Source organism: Aythya marila, assembly GCF_965140915.1.
Source record: "Aythya marila genome assembly, chromosome: 9".
NCBI classification, from domain to species: domain Eukaryota; kingdom Metazoa; phylum Chordata; class Aves; order Anseriformes; family Anatidae; genus Aythya; species Aythya marila.
In genome coordinates this window covers 15,047,852-15,063,472 of record NC_139050.1, presented here as the reverse complement: position 1 = coordinate 15,063,472, position 15,621 = coordinate 15,047,852, and the positions used below count along the sequence as shown (strand labels likewise).

The window sequence follows — 15,621 nt, the reverse complement described above, 5'->3', positions numbered from 1 at the left end:
AGAGCTAGGTGTGATCCGTTATCTTTAGAGTAAATATCCAACACATGCTGTCTAGTATCACAGGTAATGTAGTTCCAAAAGCTTGGCAGCCTGCCATTAGAGGTCACTGTAGCTCTTTATGTACTAGATATAGAAAGCTGCTCAGAATCATAGCAGTAGTCACTTACCTTCCAGTTCAACCTGGTTTCATGGGTGTTTGTATAGGAAAGAATAGCTTGGAGTTAAGTGATACATAAGTTTGCTGAGATCACATCTGGGGAAGTCACATGTTGAATAAAGATCACCAGTCTCAAGTTTGGTTTCCCTAGTGATACTACAAATAGCAAAACCAAGCCAGAAAAGATTGCACGAGAGTGTTAAAACTGTGCTTCTCTCCGGTCATGAGGATGTGAATCTGTCCAGTTTGGCATGCAGGTGTGGTTTCAGCAAAGCATTAAAAATGATCATGAGAAGAGAATAGCACAGATGGTCTAGCTACTACTGAGTCCCCTGAACTTGGGACCTCTTACTCTAAACATACTCCTGTCTCTTGTGGATTTTGAGATAAACCATGTAGTTTGTTGTGATTTGTGTTTGCTACTATCATGTAAGAGAAATGGATAAATAACACTTTTGAAACTTCACAATCCAGTAGGATGTAGATATGGGGGAGTGAAACATGAAATATGCATTACATAAAGCATGTCTAGATGTGGTTGGTGCCATACAAATTTCAAGTATTAAACAATCTCAATCTTAAAGAAGTTGCAGTAGAGTGATATGAACAATTGTTATTATGGTATGATTTCATTGTTTTTCATTGACAGCAAACTCTGGCCAAACTTTCCTCTATTTACTTGAGAATGCAAGACACAATTTCCTTGAACATTTGTTTTTACCATTTTGTGTTATAACCAAATATCAAGAGACATTTCTCTTCTGCTAATATAGCCACTTTAGAAACGAGGTGAATGATGTGGACTTTACAAAAATGGTCAAATGGTGACAGTAGATAATGCAAAGGCTGGCACATTTTCAGTCACCTTTATGTCTGTTTTGTGGTGATTACCCAGAGTACTGGAGGATGCTACCAAGCATCTGTATGGGCTAGAGTGTACTATGTGGAGTACTGCCAAGTTAGAGATACCTGAGCTAGGTCTGAACAAATTGTTGTATTTGTAATGCACAGCATAGTATTGTATGGAGCCTGTAGCTCTGCCACATCAGCCTAGTCCTGCAGTAGCCTCATTTTCTGTGTCTTTCAGCAGCATTAATTTATCCAAGTGGAAGAGAGTATGCATGCATTATTCCAGATTCAGGGTCACCTACTGTGGGACTGTGTAACCACACAAGGACGTGCCCTCAACACGCTAGAGCATTTTTCTCTCTTACATGAATGAGAGTTGCTAAAGATAGTGCTGATCAACAGAGATAAATGTGGAGAATAAAAGTAACTTGTTTGGATGGAAGTAAACAGAATGTGGTGAAATGAAATGTGCAGAGCTAAATGACAAAACCATGAGATCTTCAATAAGGGAGTCTGTACACGGATCCCAAAGTGAGCACTGCCCATGATTAGACTGGGAGCTGCTCAGTTCTGTCAGATCAGAGGTAGCCTGACTGCATCCCAGTTCATAACGTTACAGAGAGGAGGGTGATGCTGTGCAGCACGACCTGTGCACCAAGTTGGTCTATCATTTAAATCACACAGCTCTCATGTCCTTAAATTCTTGGTTTAGTCTTAGTGGATATGTTCATCACCTCTTTGTGGTGAGACTAATGAACCTATTACCAGAAAACCTGACAATGATTTGAGAAAATCAATGATGTAAAGAAAGGCTGTTAGCACTTAGTATGCTTTGCAAGCATACCAGCTGGAAGGTCGTTGCTAACAGAAGAAATTATTTTCCTCCCATCAGTGGTATGGCTGGAAGCTGTTAATGTCACGCAGCCCTGTGCTGGCCTAAGAGAAATAAATGGCATGAAACCTGCCAAGTTTTACTCAAAGGGCTGCTGTTCATATCAGAAACCTTGTCACCTCAGTGAACTTAAAGGGAGGAGTGGGAAAGGAAGTCCTATTCTATCATTTACATGTGGCTGTGGGTTTTTATTTGTTTGTTTAAGCAATTTTCCATATTAAAATTGAACTGAAACATCAGTGTGCAGTGTTGGTGCTCATAGGGTGGCAGTACTCTGCCAGTACAAATACAATCCAGGTGTATTAAGCAGGTGACCTGTGGAGATAGGGACGTTTTAATGACACTGCACAAGATACCAGCAAGATACCTGGAAATGAAGCTGCAGTGCAGAGCAGAAAGGCTCTGGAAGTGATTTGTGTGCAGGCTGAGGTTGTTTGGGATGAGGAATCAGTGGGACAGGAAAGAATAATGTATGAAGATATCTCAAAATGAAACAAGATGGAGAGAGAGAACTGGTCCTCACTGGGTTGAAAGACAGCTGGGACAAATGTGATTAGCTCCTTCCACGTGATTTAATTAACATTTTTGAGAGACCAGCTGGGCAAAGAGCAGAGTAGGCTGAGTGACAGGATTGACCCTGTGATGAGAAGCTTAAGGAACAGGTGTTGGGCCAGAGCCTAGGTAAAGACTCTGAGAAGGCATAGAAGAAGATCATTACAGGGGTATGAGGAGTATAAGCATGTCTGAGATCCCTGTGCTGTTCTCTGAGAGGCTGGTGGATGTCTGTTGGGGCTTGGGGAGGACAGTTTTGCAGGCCCAAGCAAACCTCTTGGACTGCAAGTGGACATAACCTCCTGTGTTCTTTGGTACACAATACGTAGGAAAATCATACCCAGATACTCACATGCCAGTGGATTTGGCATCAAGAAGCCACATCATTCAGAATGCTGCCCTGCTTCACTCGCAGTGCCTTTGAACATGCACCAGGCAGTTTGGCAGGAGAGCCAAGAGATACTGGAGGAATGCGTGCCTGAAGGGCTGTCCTGCCCAGCTCTGGTGAGCTCCTGCTGACCCAGAGAAACAAGGGACAAGAGAGCCACTGATGTCAGAGCTGGACTGAGCAGCGAGGTTCTCTGAGACTGTAGTAGAGCAATTTCTCCAGAAGTCTCCGAGTCAGCATCGTATTTGGATAGTCTGACGGGCTTCCTGCACACCCGTGTATTCTCACTGAGCATCTTGAAAGCCTTTTGGCCAGCATCACAGGTAGAAGTTCCCTTCTGTTACTAATATTCTTCTTCCTGCACTTTAATTTAATTTCCCCTATCATTCCTTCTTTTTCCACTGCACATTTCCCCTTGAAAGCTGAGATTGCACAAACGGATGTATATTCTTCCTCCCCAGGTGCATGTAGCCTTTTCTCTACTGTTTGAAGAAGTTAATGTTCTGCCTGCAGTGCACCTGCAATTCCCATTAATGTAAAAGAGTGAAAATGACCCACTGGTAGAGAGAGAAGCTCTAAACTCCCTTTCTCTGACATCAGGTCTCAGGGGAGGAAAAGAAGGACACACAGAAGATGGTAGGGAAGTCTTCTTTCTAAGCAGTGGCAGCACGTAGGGTATACTGGCTGCTGGTTGAGCCTGCATGTCCAAATCCTACTCGTGTGCTTAAGCCTAACCTTGCCGTTAGGTGCTTTAATCTGAACACAGGCACAGACTGCAAAGGCCCCAATTCTTGTTTAGGGTATTTAATCCTGTACGGGTGTTACCCACAGATGTGTGACCCAGATGGATATGCTAAAAAGTTCCACAACTCAAACTGTATACAGAAAGAATTACAGAGTGCTAGAATGTAATTCTGGTCCTCTGATCCAATAAAACAAATTAAATTCTGACAAAAGCTGTGTGTGAAGAGCAGTTCAAAAGAAAAGTTCCAAACAGTTTAAGTACCACGTCCCAGACAAATTATTCTTAGGACAGTGAGTCAAGTTATTTATTAAGAATAATGTTTGTAAGGAAATAACTTCTCTATTTTTTCCTCATTTATCTGTTTGTTCCTATTATAGCTGTTGCTTGCCAGATAATTTGGACAAGCACATGTAGCGTGCTTCTGCTTTTGTTTGTGCAAGCTGTTCCTCGTTTGATGTTTGTGGCACATCCAGATGATACTCTGGAAGGAGTGACTGAAATGTGGTAAAATGGGCACTGTCAGTAAGGCTTCGAGAAGAACATCATCATTAGGAGGAGGATTAAAACAAATTCTGCAGACAAGACCATGGGTTCCAAGTGGTGTTTTGCATGTTGTGTCCAGTTAATAGCTCAAGCTCTGAAAATGCAGTGGGGACAAAGGGGCAGGGTTGGCTTTCTGGGGTGTGGAGGGGGGAAAGATGCAAATAGTGTTCTTTGCAGTTATCGTCTAGATTTGCCTTCCCCTAAGTCTTTACCTGTCTGCTTTCTAACAGGATTGTGAAAACCTGTCTGTTTTCAGCTATCTAGCTGGCTCTGGTTACTGAAGATAAAACTGGTGTATAAGACAAGCTCTCTTGTATCTGAGCTGTGGATCTATTTTGCTTCAGGTATTGCAGAAACTGACTCATGAGGAAGAGATGAAAGAATTAAGAAAGGACATTGCAGGTAATTGATTACAAAGTGGCCACAGGTAGTCTTCTGCTAGAGATACACAGTCTGGGGGGGGGGGGAAATCCCATATGTATAATATGTAGGCTCTTGTTCTAAGGGTGGTAAGGGCTGTGTTTCCTTTCAGTCCCTTGTGAAGTAGGTCATATTAATGAGATTTTGTATTTTTCCTTCTAGGAGCTCCTCTCCTTCAGCCTCGGTTTCTCCCACACCATTGTGTGATTACTGCCTATCAGCATCCTTAGTGTCCTCCTCCTGCTCTTGACGTTCCTTTCAGACCTCTGTTTCTGACAGTACCTTATCATTATTACACAAGAGTGTTGTTCTCTGCCCTTCTCCATGATGATGACATATGTGATCCAAAAGCCTTTCCTCACTCCCCTTTCTGTATGCAGCTGGTAGATATCATTGCCTCTTTGCCAGGTGAAGCAGGTCAGTGCCTTTTGTGTCGCACTGTGTTTTCTGCTGTTTGTGAAGGAGGCATCTCGGTGCTCTGTGCTGCACTTCAGCTGAGGATTGAGTTCAGGACACTCTCGTACGTCTTTGTGGTGGGCAGCAGCCTCAGGGACTGGCTCTTGTGGCACTTACCACTTCTGAGCAGAGTTCCAGTCATGTTTGCAGGATCTTATTTGCCGTGTCAGGCAACCAGAGGTTCTTGCTTTGATGTAGGAAGGGTAGATAGGAAGATATTGAACCAGCAGTTTTTGTGATTGTTTTATATGGTATGTATTCTTGTAGTTTGAATTTCAGCATCTCAGCAGTTCATCTGAAAGTTGGAAGTAGGCAGAAAGAACAGAGGAGACTGTGGCATTGAAAGGAAAAATGTAGAACAAAATTTCAGTCTGCAAGATAGCTGGATTCAAAGTGTGCTTTTTTTCTCTTTCTTTATAATAGGAAATGAATCCCAGATTCCAAACTCTGTATCCCTAGTATAAGTCTGCGGTAGCTGTTAAAGCTGAGTGGGTGTAAATAGTAGCAACACTGGGCCTTCAAAGTTTAGTAGGAATCCTAGCTGGTGAGTGCAGTTTGTGAAAAGGCAGGTTTCCTGATAGATCAAATTGCTACTCCCTGTTGCATTAGCCCTCTCAGTTTCAGGGAATGACACACCAGCACAGTCCAGGTCTGCAGCTGGTGAGACCGGGCATTTGCAGATCCTGGTGAGCCAGAACACAGGATCTGCAAGGAGAACAGGGAGGGGAGGAAAAAAAAAAAAAAAAAGAGAGAATTGAGAACCAAAAATAGATCTCATAGTCCAGCTGGCAAATATTCCCAGGCCACAATTGTCTTTGGCACCCCTCCACCCCCCAAGGTCTCCAATGGTTCTGAGGCCCCCACCACAAGAAAATCAAGGGTTTAAAAATACAACAATTAAAGAAAATCTTGATGTCATCTGGGTTTGGGAGTATTTGGAGGCTAGTGTTGTATGAGTGTATTTGCACATACGTTTTGTTCAAGTCTGAACTGTTCAATGACTGAAATCCACTGCTCTGGGGACAGAGGGGGAGGGTATTCTCACCCACGTCTCACTTTAAAAATCTTGGAATTGGTGGGATGAGATAGTGCTTTCTGTGGAAGAAGCTTTAAATTGGCGAGTCCTTCTGCTTGCTTTGTGCCAGCTCCATCCCTCTGACCTGCAGGGTTCTGGACTATATTCAGCTTCATGTCATGACGTGGGTAGCTTGACCCAGTGAAGTTGCTTGTGTTTGCCTCCTGTGTTTTGTATATTGGAGCAGAACACTAATGGGAAAAGTTGTATCTGGATATGTCTTAATTTTTGGACTAAACTTAGGCACATATGCTTCTTGTGCCCTCACCTATGAGAACAGGAGAGACATGCATAATGGAATTGTTCATCTGACGCATCAGCAACCGAGTCAGCTGCAGTAGAGATCTGTTCCCCTTTCAATGTCACTTATACACAAATCAGTCTTCCTCTGACTTGCCTTTCTTTCCAGATTGGTTGAATTTGCCCTTGCTTCTGGGTTTCCAAAGGATGCCTAGAATGGATTGTCTGAGCAAGCAGCAGATAACATCCCTTTTTGTCTGCGAGTTGCAGGACTGCCCAACACAGTAAAATGAGAGCTGTTGGCTCTCTATGCTGTCATGATCACTATATTTATTTCAAGAAGGGTGACTCTAAAGTGGCTGAGTTGAAGGCTGCTCATTATAATCCTATCTGATTAGAGATAAGGATTATGCAAGTTAAGTATGCAGAAATTAAAATGATGATGCAGGGAAAAAAAAAAGCATAGTTCCTCTCCCTCTGGAGTTGGAGGGAGAATGTGTCTCTTGGTGGTTACAGACTTCTCTGGTGTTGATTTCAAACACTGTATTTGAAACCTGGTCTTCTCGGGCAGAAGCTTGCCAGCCCTCTTCTGCAAATCAGCAGCTCTCTCTTTGGCTTCTTTGGAAAGGTATTTGAAAGTAGAGCAGATATAACAAATTCTTTTGAAATAATTCAACTGATGCAGATGCTGACTGTAATTCAAGTGTGTCTGATTGTTTATAACCAGCTACTTAAAAAGTATCAGTTAAGGCAGTAAGTTTTCTTAAAATGTGTCATTTATGATAGTTTTCTCCCAAATTTTTAACAATTGCTTCCTTATCAGTAGGTGAAGTCTCGTGCCTAATTCATCCTCCCACAGTTTGGAACTGAATGAGGAGAATTTTCACAGTCTTTTCAAAAAGAAAAGACACAAATCTTTTTGAGGAGGAATAAGGCACAGAAAGTTTCCGCCCAGAAGAAATGTTTCAGAAATGAGCATCTCAAAGCAGGGTTATTACAATAGACACTGTCTTCACTCTCGACAGGGTTTGCTCACACTAAATTCAATACTCTCCATGTTCCTTGGCCAAGTGGTGGTGCTCACTGATGTATATGCTGGAATAAAATAGAGATGAGTATTTTTGCAGCTAACCGCTGGCTGAACCATCAATGTTTCTGCACTGACAGAGTGAGAGGAGTGGAGAAGAGGCATTCTTATTAAATAAATAGCTCCTTCTTTCCTGCATTGCAGGTGATGTAGGGATGGGACTAAATCTTCAGTTCTGTCATCTTTTGCTTGTACAATCTTGCTCTTTTCTCTTCAACAAGAGCAATATTAGGCACATGCTGATAGTTTTAAAAAGTCATAGAGCATGTAATAGCTGATAAAAGCTTAAGTGAGGCTAGGTCTCAGGGAACATAACTGGAGTCTGAGTCCCCATTTCTCTGCTCCCTGAAGGGGAGATGGCCAAAGCTGTAGTCTTGTTCTCTGGAAGCAGTACTCAGACATGAAGGGATGGGAAGGAGAGTGGATAGCTGTAACCCTTCCTGCAGAGAGGCCATGCTGCCCTGCTCCAGTGAGGTACAGCTCACCCTGAGTACAAACTACTGCCTTAGGTGTTACACAGCAGTGGGACGGGGCATCTGGATCGACCTCAGAGCAGGTCCTGGAACAGATGGTGAAGATGCATGCCCTGGCATACAGCGTGGTTATCAGTCAGCACCCTACCAAATAGCCCAGATCAGAGTTTCGTGTCTCACGTGAAGAATTTCCATTTGCTTCAGCATCAGGTGAGGGCGAGGTGACCAGGCCCTTAATCTGCCAGCTGTGGCAGCCTCTTACCTGAGCCCTGCTTAGCTGCTGTGCACTGACAGTGTATGGCAGCTGTCTGCCAGCCAGAAGACGATAGAAGAGAGAGTTGAGCACAGCAGTGTGTGTTGGGGGGGGGTACAGGTGGGCAGGAGCCCTTCTCTTGTGGCCTCAGGGAGCTGCCTGCCTGCTGTAGCAGACCCCGACGAGAACAAGCACAGCCATCTCTGCTGCTAACGTTTACAAGCAACTGATCTCTCTGTAGAAGTGCCATAAATGAAGAAAAGCAATTTTGTGATTAAAAATACTAAAATCTTCCATATGGGAGAAAGAAATTTTCTTAATTACTGTATATTTAGGGTACAATGAGAAAAATAAACAGAGCAGTGTCCAGCTGGCTGAAGCACAGAGCAGAATGAAATATTTGCCCCATCTATAAAGGCACGAACCTATAAAGTGCAGATGACAGACTGAAGTCTCAAATCTTCACTCCGTTCACATATATGGAAGTTTTACATTGGCTTCAATGAGACCAGAACCGGGATTTGGCTCACAGGAAGGAGCATCATCCAAATGAGGATAAGCACATGAGTCAGAAGTCCTGGGTTGATTCCTGCTTTTCCCACTGTTTGGCTGATTTCTTTACTGCTTTCTGCCTCAGTTTCCCTTATTTATCACAGTGTGCAACAGATTGAGGATTACTCTTACCTTACAGCTGTTAAATTATAAAGTACTCATATTACTTAGTAAAGCTTAACTTACACCTATGATGCTTTTTCTTTTTAGGGGACTTTGGAAACTCCACTAGAGGTGCAATTTTGCTAGCATAAAGCCAGTTTATATCACGAGGATTATCAGCTTCTGTCTGTGTGCCTGGCTCGCTCTGCTCATCCCCAGCAGTTGTGTTTGTAAAAGACCACAGCATCACTTACACTGTAGGTGTTCAGGTACAGAGAAGCCACAGTCACTACTTTGAATAAGTGTCCTGATTTTTTTCAGAAAAGGGAGGGGAGCAAGGAGCTTTCCATTTCCCCCATGAATTGTAGGTTGGTTTTGAGAGGTGTCCAGCTAAAGAAGCTCTGCAAATGTAGCTCCAAATAACACAGGGTCACCTCTGCAGGGATATTGCTGTGGTTAGTACAGGCACCGCTGTGACCATCTAAGGACTTAAATGTATCCGCATGGCTTAAAAGATAAAGCAAAGCGGGAGAAGCCACTCAGTGGATATGGCTTCGTGTTATTTTTGGATGATTCCAGCTTTTCTCTGAAATGCCATCTTTGTGCTTAGTGGATGGTTTATCTGACTGTATTGCTGTGGTTGGAGTGCAACGCATAGGACAGCATAGTTTGTGTTAATAATAATAATTAATAAGAAGGCAGTAACAGTAGCAATTGTTATCCCTCGATTCAAGCATAGCATCTTTGCTGTTAAGACAGATGGTTTTGTTCTGAACTCCAGAGACTGTCACTTTTCAAAAGTGTTATTTTCTTATTTTTTTCCTAGCTTTATTATTTCAAGATCCTAAGATTCCTTGCCAGTCCTAAATTATCTTTTTTTTTTATATTTATTTGGCTTCTCATTGAAACCATCCATTCATCCAGTTTCCATAAAACCCCTAATAACTATTTTAAAGCTTTTGTTCCTGGCTCTTTCCAAACCCATAAATACTGGTTTGAAAACCCAAGCTGAATTCTGTGCAAATAATCCTCTCTACCACCCCTTCTCCTCTGGTTATAAGTGGGGCCTTCATTATTTTCCTTCCCAGCTCTTGTTAGTTATCAGTGGTCCATATACCCCTTGGCTGGGGGCAGAGGGAAAGGTAATGGTGGAAAAGGTAAGGAACTGACAGATGGTATCTCACAGACATGTTGGAAGCGGAAATAAATCAAAGTAGCAGTAGGTAAATTAGTTAAAACATGTTTTCACTCCAGATGTCTTTTCTTCCTTCTTTAGTTTAATCCTATCTTAAGCATATGCATGCCCCTGAGTGAGGAGGGAATTATGCTTCCATAAGAGTCAACAGATCTCATTTTTTGTGTGGCAGACACAAACCAAGCCCAGCACTAGCACCACTCACTGGTGAGGGCATGGGGAAAGTCCTGACAGCCACAACTTGCCCCATGAGATCTTTAAGCTCATGAAATATTGCAGTGCTCTGATAAGAGGAGTAATCATAGCTGTGCACTGAGCTGTTGCGTAGCTTGTCAGATTGTGAAGGATGTTGTGAAGGATGAATCAGTAAAGCTGTCTTCTTTGCAGCATATCAGTGTCTTGGGGAGATATGGCTCTTTACAGAGGTGCATTTTGGACAATAAGCTAGCCCCAGGATCTTTTTCCAGAGAGTAAGTCTTGCCACTGATATCTAGGATGACATCTGCTTGTTATGGGAAAGTTTTGTTCCTGTCAAAAAGCACACTCCCTTATCCCTGAGAAACTCCCTGGTATGCTTGTACCAGTTAAGTATGGAGCTCAGTCAGGACACAGATCTTTCATAGACTTGGTGCCAGGTCTGTCAGAAGAGGATTGGGTTCAGTCTCCTTTCTTTGTGCTGTGTTGACTTTTCTTTGTGTCGTGTAGGTGCTAGGGTGCTGCATCCTGAGTGTGATGGACTTTCCGTGTCACAGCTTCCATAGCCATGGACACCAGATTTATTGCAGCCAACCAGAGCCAGCCCTTTACTTAACAAGTACCTGAAGTGAAGTGAACTCAGAGTTAAATGTCCATCTCATGTCCTTTGCAGACGCTCAGTCTTGTCGATCCATCAGCAGAGCTGTTTTTTCAGAAGCTAACCAGTGTCAGAAACGGGAGGCCAGACCTAGAGCTATTGAACTCGGTGGAAAAAAATCTTCTGGAGCCTTGAATCCTCACCAAAGATAAAAGTAAATCTTCCAATATGCTTTTTCTACGTAGAGACACTGAGTGGGGCCTCTGGCCAACATCTGAAAAACTGGGGCCTAAAATTAGGCCCCTAGAATACCAAGAGCAGTGAGTGATTCCAACTGATACCAAGTTAGGAAAAAGGGCCTGAAATAAACAGATTCCTCAGTAACCAAGATCCTGTTTTTGAGACAAGTGTTCATTCTCACAAATCAAAACAACAAGAAACCAAAAAAAAAAAAAAAAAAAAGGACAGAAAATGTCAAATCAAATCCCAGCAACCCTATGATATTATCAACCAAAGCATGTCTTAATAGAATGTTTTCCAAAATTCCTCAGGGAGTACCAGTGAGCCGTGAAGGGGATATTGCTCTTTTTTGAAGTATTAGATTGTTTTGTTTTTTTTTTTTTTGGAATGCACTACATTTATTCATGTGTCATATTTGTTCTTCTGTTAAGTCATGTATCTGCTGTATAGCTCTTCTTGTCCCTTGTGAAGTTTCTTCCCTTTCCAGGCTTATGCTATAAGATATATCTTTTTTTAAAAAAAATCTTTTTTTAAAGCATTTTTCTTGTCATCTTTCTGGCTTTGTGTTGGGCAGCATGATTGTCTCATTTGGCAGGTAAAGTAAGAAAACAATTAGCAACAGTGAATACACTGTTAAGAGGATAAGACTGATGTCTGGGAGTTATCTTGCTTTAATAAGCGTGTACACAAATTGTCTGTTGCAATCCTGTTCCCTGGATTGCTGGGGCTACTGAAATGTAAGTGTCTAAAATCTTAATAGGAATGACAGCAATCCTGAGAACATCTCAGAATTCTTTAGAAGTAGCACTTGGATCTGGTTTTCAGCCCTCTTCTAAGGTCGTGGTAGTGTTCTTTTGTTGTTGTTCTGTTACATCCCAAATGTTCCTAATAAACGTATCAGGAACATTCGGGATGAATGACTAAAGCAATAAAGTGTAGGAAGTCTTAGACAATTATTAGCTGTTCATTATTGTATACGCAATTGTTACAGGGGATTGAGCACCTAGTATGTATATATTGTTTTACTTGAGTTGCTGTCCTGTGCCAGTACCCTGCTTTTCAGTGAAGATCTCATTGCAGTTATACAATAAGAAGGCAGTTTCTGTCCCAGGAGACCATGTACCTGCTTGGCACCGCACGAGGGGAGGGAGGCTGAACCTTGTAGTTCCCCAAAGTGAGTGGGTGTAATTTCGCAGGCTGCTTTGGGCACCAACCAACTTTTTTGTATATACCTGTGGAGAACTTAAGAAAATTAGTGTGATTACTGGCTTAGTTTTCATCCTTTTAATACAGGTTGAGTAACTAATATCTCTAAGAATATGCACCTTGAAATCCATGTATGAGGAGGAGTGTAGAGGGCACCCTAAATTTTTGCAGCAAAGAAAAATGATGTCTCTGTGATTTTTCATCTCAGTTCGGCACAACATCATTTCTAACAAACATTTTTCCATTTTTTTTCTGATGTCCCATGCTACCAGATTGCCCTGGAAGCTGTAGACAGGGAAGATCATAAAAAACTGAGCAAAAATACTCTCAGGACAGGAGAAGTGCTATACATAGCCAATAGAGTCTGACCATCCTTATGAAATTGAGCAGGAGCTTCCTTTTTTAACAAGGCATCTGAACAAGGGCTGGACTCCACTGCAGTCCATGCAGTCCGCCTCTCTGTAACTAGAGAACTCGCTAGTCCTTGTAAATGGGGCATGGTAAGAAGCTGAATCTTCCAGAAGCCCTACTGGCAACTTGCTTTGCAATCTAATTAAAAAGGGAGGTGGTCAGAAACTAGAGACTGGCACTGCTGCAAAGCCCTCAATAGACCCTGACATAGAGAAAGGGCTTTTCCTGACAATCCACTCAGTTGATTTTTTTCCATTTTAAGTTCAAGCGCAGTCATGGTAGCTATAGTGACTTGTTCTCTCCAGTGTCAGTTTATGATGGAACATAAATGTAGTTTTAAAAATATATATTGGGTTTAAATGCAGCTCAAAATGTCAGCATATTACTCTGTGGTCTTGCAACAGCAGAGTTCTAATAAAATCACAGCTATTTAGCTTCTGGAAGACAACACAGAGAATGATACTCCACTGGTATTGTAAGTTATATTTTCCCTTTATGGCTCTGGCAGATTTCTCGAAAGTTCAGTGATGTCCAGAGAAAAACTGTCTTAAAGAAACCCGAACTCTGCCTAGAAAGGAATCCTGATGTTACCTAGATGTGGATCTTCCTCATGCTAATTCTAATGGAATGCTTTAGTGATTGAAGGAGTTTTTATGTGTGTTTGTGTGGTTGGGAGAGTGTCCCATTCCTCTCTTCCATCCCCATTCAAGAAACACTCTGTTTTAGTAAGGAGATATTTCTACTTTTAAGATTTCCAAGGGAGTCCAAGGCAATGTATGCATAGCTCAGCTACAATGCGGGGTAGTGCCCTCTGTGCTGAAGTCTTTATGGTGTCTCTGACACCCTTTATGAGGGCTGGTGGGACAGACTGGGACCCTCCATCCTGGGAAAGTGACTACATGTGGCAGTATGATAGATGCCAACAAAATCACGGGGCGTGGTACCCCCAACTCTTTGCCACTGCTGCTGCCCAGCCTTGAGACTCAAAAGTCCCCTTTCTCCACTTCCTAACATCTCTGCAGTTTCTGCCCTCTACACCTCCTTCATTCTCAGCTGACAGCAGCTCTCAAATAAGCAGGCATATGTCTGATGTTGTTGGGCAAGTCCTAGTGCAATTTGCTTCTCCCCCTTGTCAGCTTGTCCCCCTTGCAACTCTTTGTAAAAGTTAGGTGCTGTCTCCTGCTCTCTTTTCCCTACCTGCTTCAAGAAAAGCTGAGATTTTTCCACAGTGTGTATTTGTTGCTTTACCTCTCTTCCATTCCCTCCCAAAATGTTGCTCATCACCAGTGATTCACAATGCATGGCTACCTGGATTGAGCTGCCCTTGGAACGTAGGACAATCTTAGACTGGAGAGCTGAAGTTGATTGAGAGGAAGGTTTTTCAATCCATGGGACATTTGAAGTCACGGAGAGCCCACTACAAGTCCTGTCTTGGTTAGGTCCTTGGGGCAGCCTCCTCAGAGGGAAGAGGAGAACAACCAGAAGCTAACACCTCTGTCTTCCATGGCAGGTTGCTGGAATATGAGCTCTTCCTTCGGATGATAAAAAGTCAGATGTGTGTGTCATATAAATCATATAATAATCAGCTCTTATGTGAGATTGATATTGCAGTTGCATGAAGTAGGTTTCTTATACATTTCTTAATTTCTTACCTAAGGAAGTGCTGAATTATCTGACTACATATTCAGACTGGATGCCTCTGTTTTAACTTAACAAAAGTTAATGAACGCTGACTTAGTAAAATGTTAGCATTATCTGTAGAGATCAACTCAAGATCTGGTGGCCTGATGCTCTAGGAGTCTATTAGTTCTTCAGAAGTTGCTTTTCACCTTAAGTAACTTACAAGCAGTTTCTTACTGACATCCAAGCAGATAAATATGTGAGGTTTTCATAGGCATAATTTGTTGGGTTTAGTTTGGTTCTTTCTTTGAGCAGTGTATGAAAGTGAAATACAGTGAGAGCTGGGTTAAATTTTTCAACTCTTAAAGCTATTTAATGTAAAAATAAACAAGATTCTGGGCAGAGGAAGGGAAAAATATTTGAAATCATTGCAGGAAACTTAACATTATTTTCAAAATGTGGACTTGCATTTATTTTCCATCAGAATAATCAAATTTTGAAGAAGATATTGTAAATGTTAGGCTACTAAAAATCTCTCAGCCTTTTCAATGATGGGGGTAACATCCTTGCATGTCATAGCAGCTTCCAACTTTACCTTCCAATCTACTTTTTCCTTTAGTTGCTTTAAGCATTCCTTTACTCTTGGACTCATTTCTCTTCCTTTACGTTTGTATCAGCCCTAGCACCATTACATCTCATGACATTCCTCTTTTGTCTCTGTACAGTGTCATAAAAGCACCATTAAGGAACCCTTATAGTTTATCCCGAGACTGCAGAATCTCTTTGTATACAATCTTTTCAGTTAACACTTTGGAGTGCATCACTGAGGGTCTGCAGTACTTGAAGGATTTGTGCCAGCTAAGATATGCGGCAACCCACTTTAAAATCATTTATTAAAATTTGTTTGAAACATAAGAAGTTTGCCTTTTCTTGCCTCAGCTTTGTTATGGACTGTCAGCTTTCTTCTGTGAAGGTAATGGACACAGTGTTGATGAGTCAGGCTTCAATAGAGCTACGCTGATTCATACTGGCTCAAGATCTAAGCAAGTTCAAAGGCATGTGGCATTTGGAGTTGGAGCAGGAACCTTAAATCAGAGGTCTTTTCCATCTGTAACATGTGGGTATGGCAAGAAGGTTATCCATTGGAAGGCACATGCGGTGTCGTAAAAAGATAAGTGCCGCTCAGTTCTTCTGTTTTGTGGGTGCTGCAGCTAGCAGAACCGTTGCCTAACTAGAATGCCATGCTGTTTCTTCTGGATCCCAGTGAGTCATGCTTCTGTCCCTAAAAACAGGGAATGCAGTGTTTCCTTCCTTTCTTCAGGGGCCTTGTCTCCTTCATCATCTGCAAGGAAATACTGTCCCTTTGCCAGGC

The 15,621-nt window shown here is 42.2% G+C and overlaps 1 protein-coding gene across 2 annotated transcripts in view; it reads left to right on the top strand.

The window, feature by feature from the left end:
• The first annotated feature begins 3,053 nt into the window (after window positions 1-3,053).
• OSTN (osteocrin) overlaps window positions 3,054-15,621 on the top strand; it is a 51,251-nt gene continuing 38,683 nt past the window's right edge. Inside the window, exon 1 of one of the 2 annotated variants that reach the window (XM_082767602.1) lies at window positions 3,054-3,161. The gene's annotated coding sequence lies outside the window, so the exon portion shown is untranslated. Of the gene's footprint in view, window positions 3,162-4,926; window positions 4,964-15,621 lie in introns of those variants that run through there. The other variant, XM_082767601.1, reaches the window with a different exon arrangement.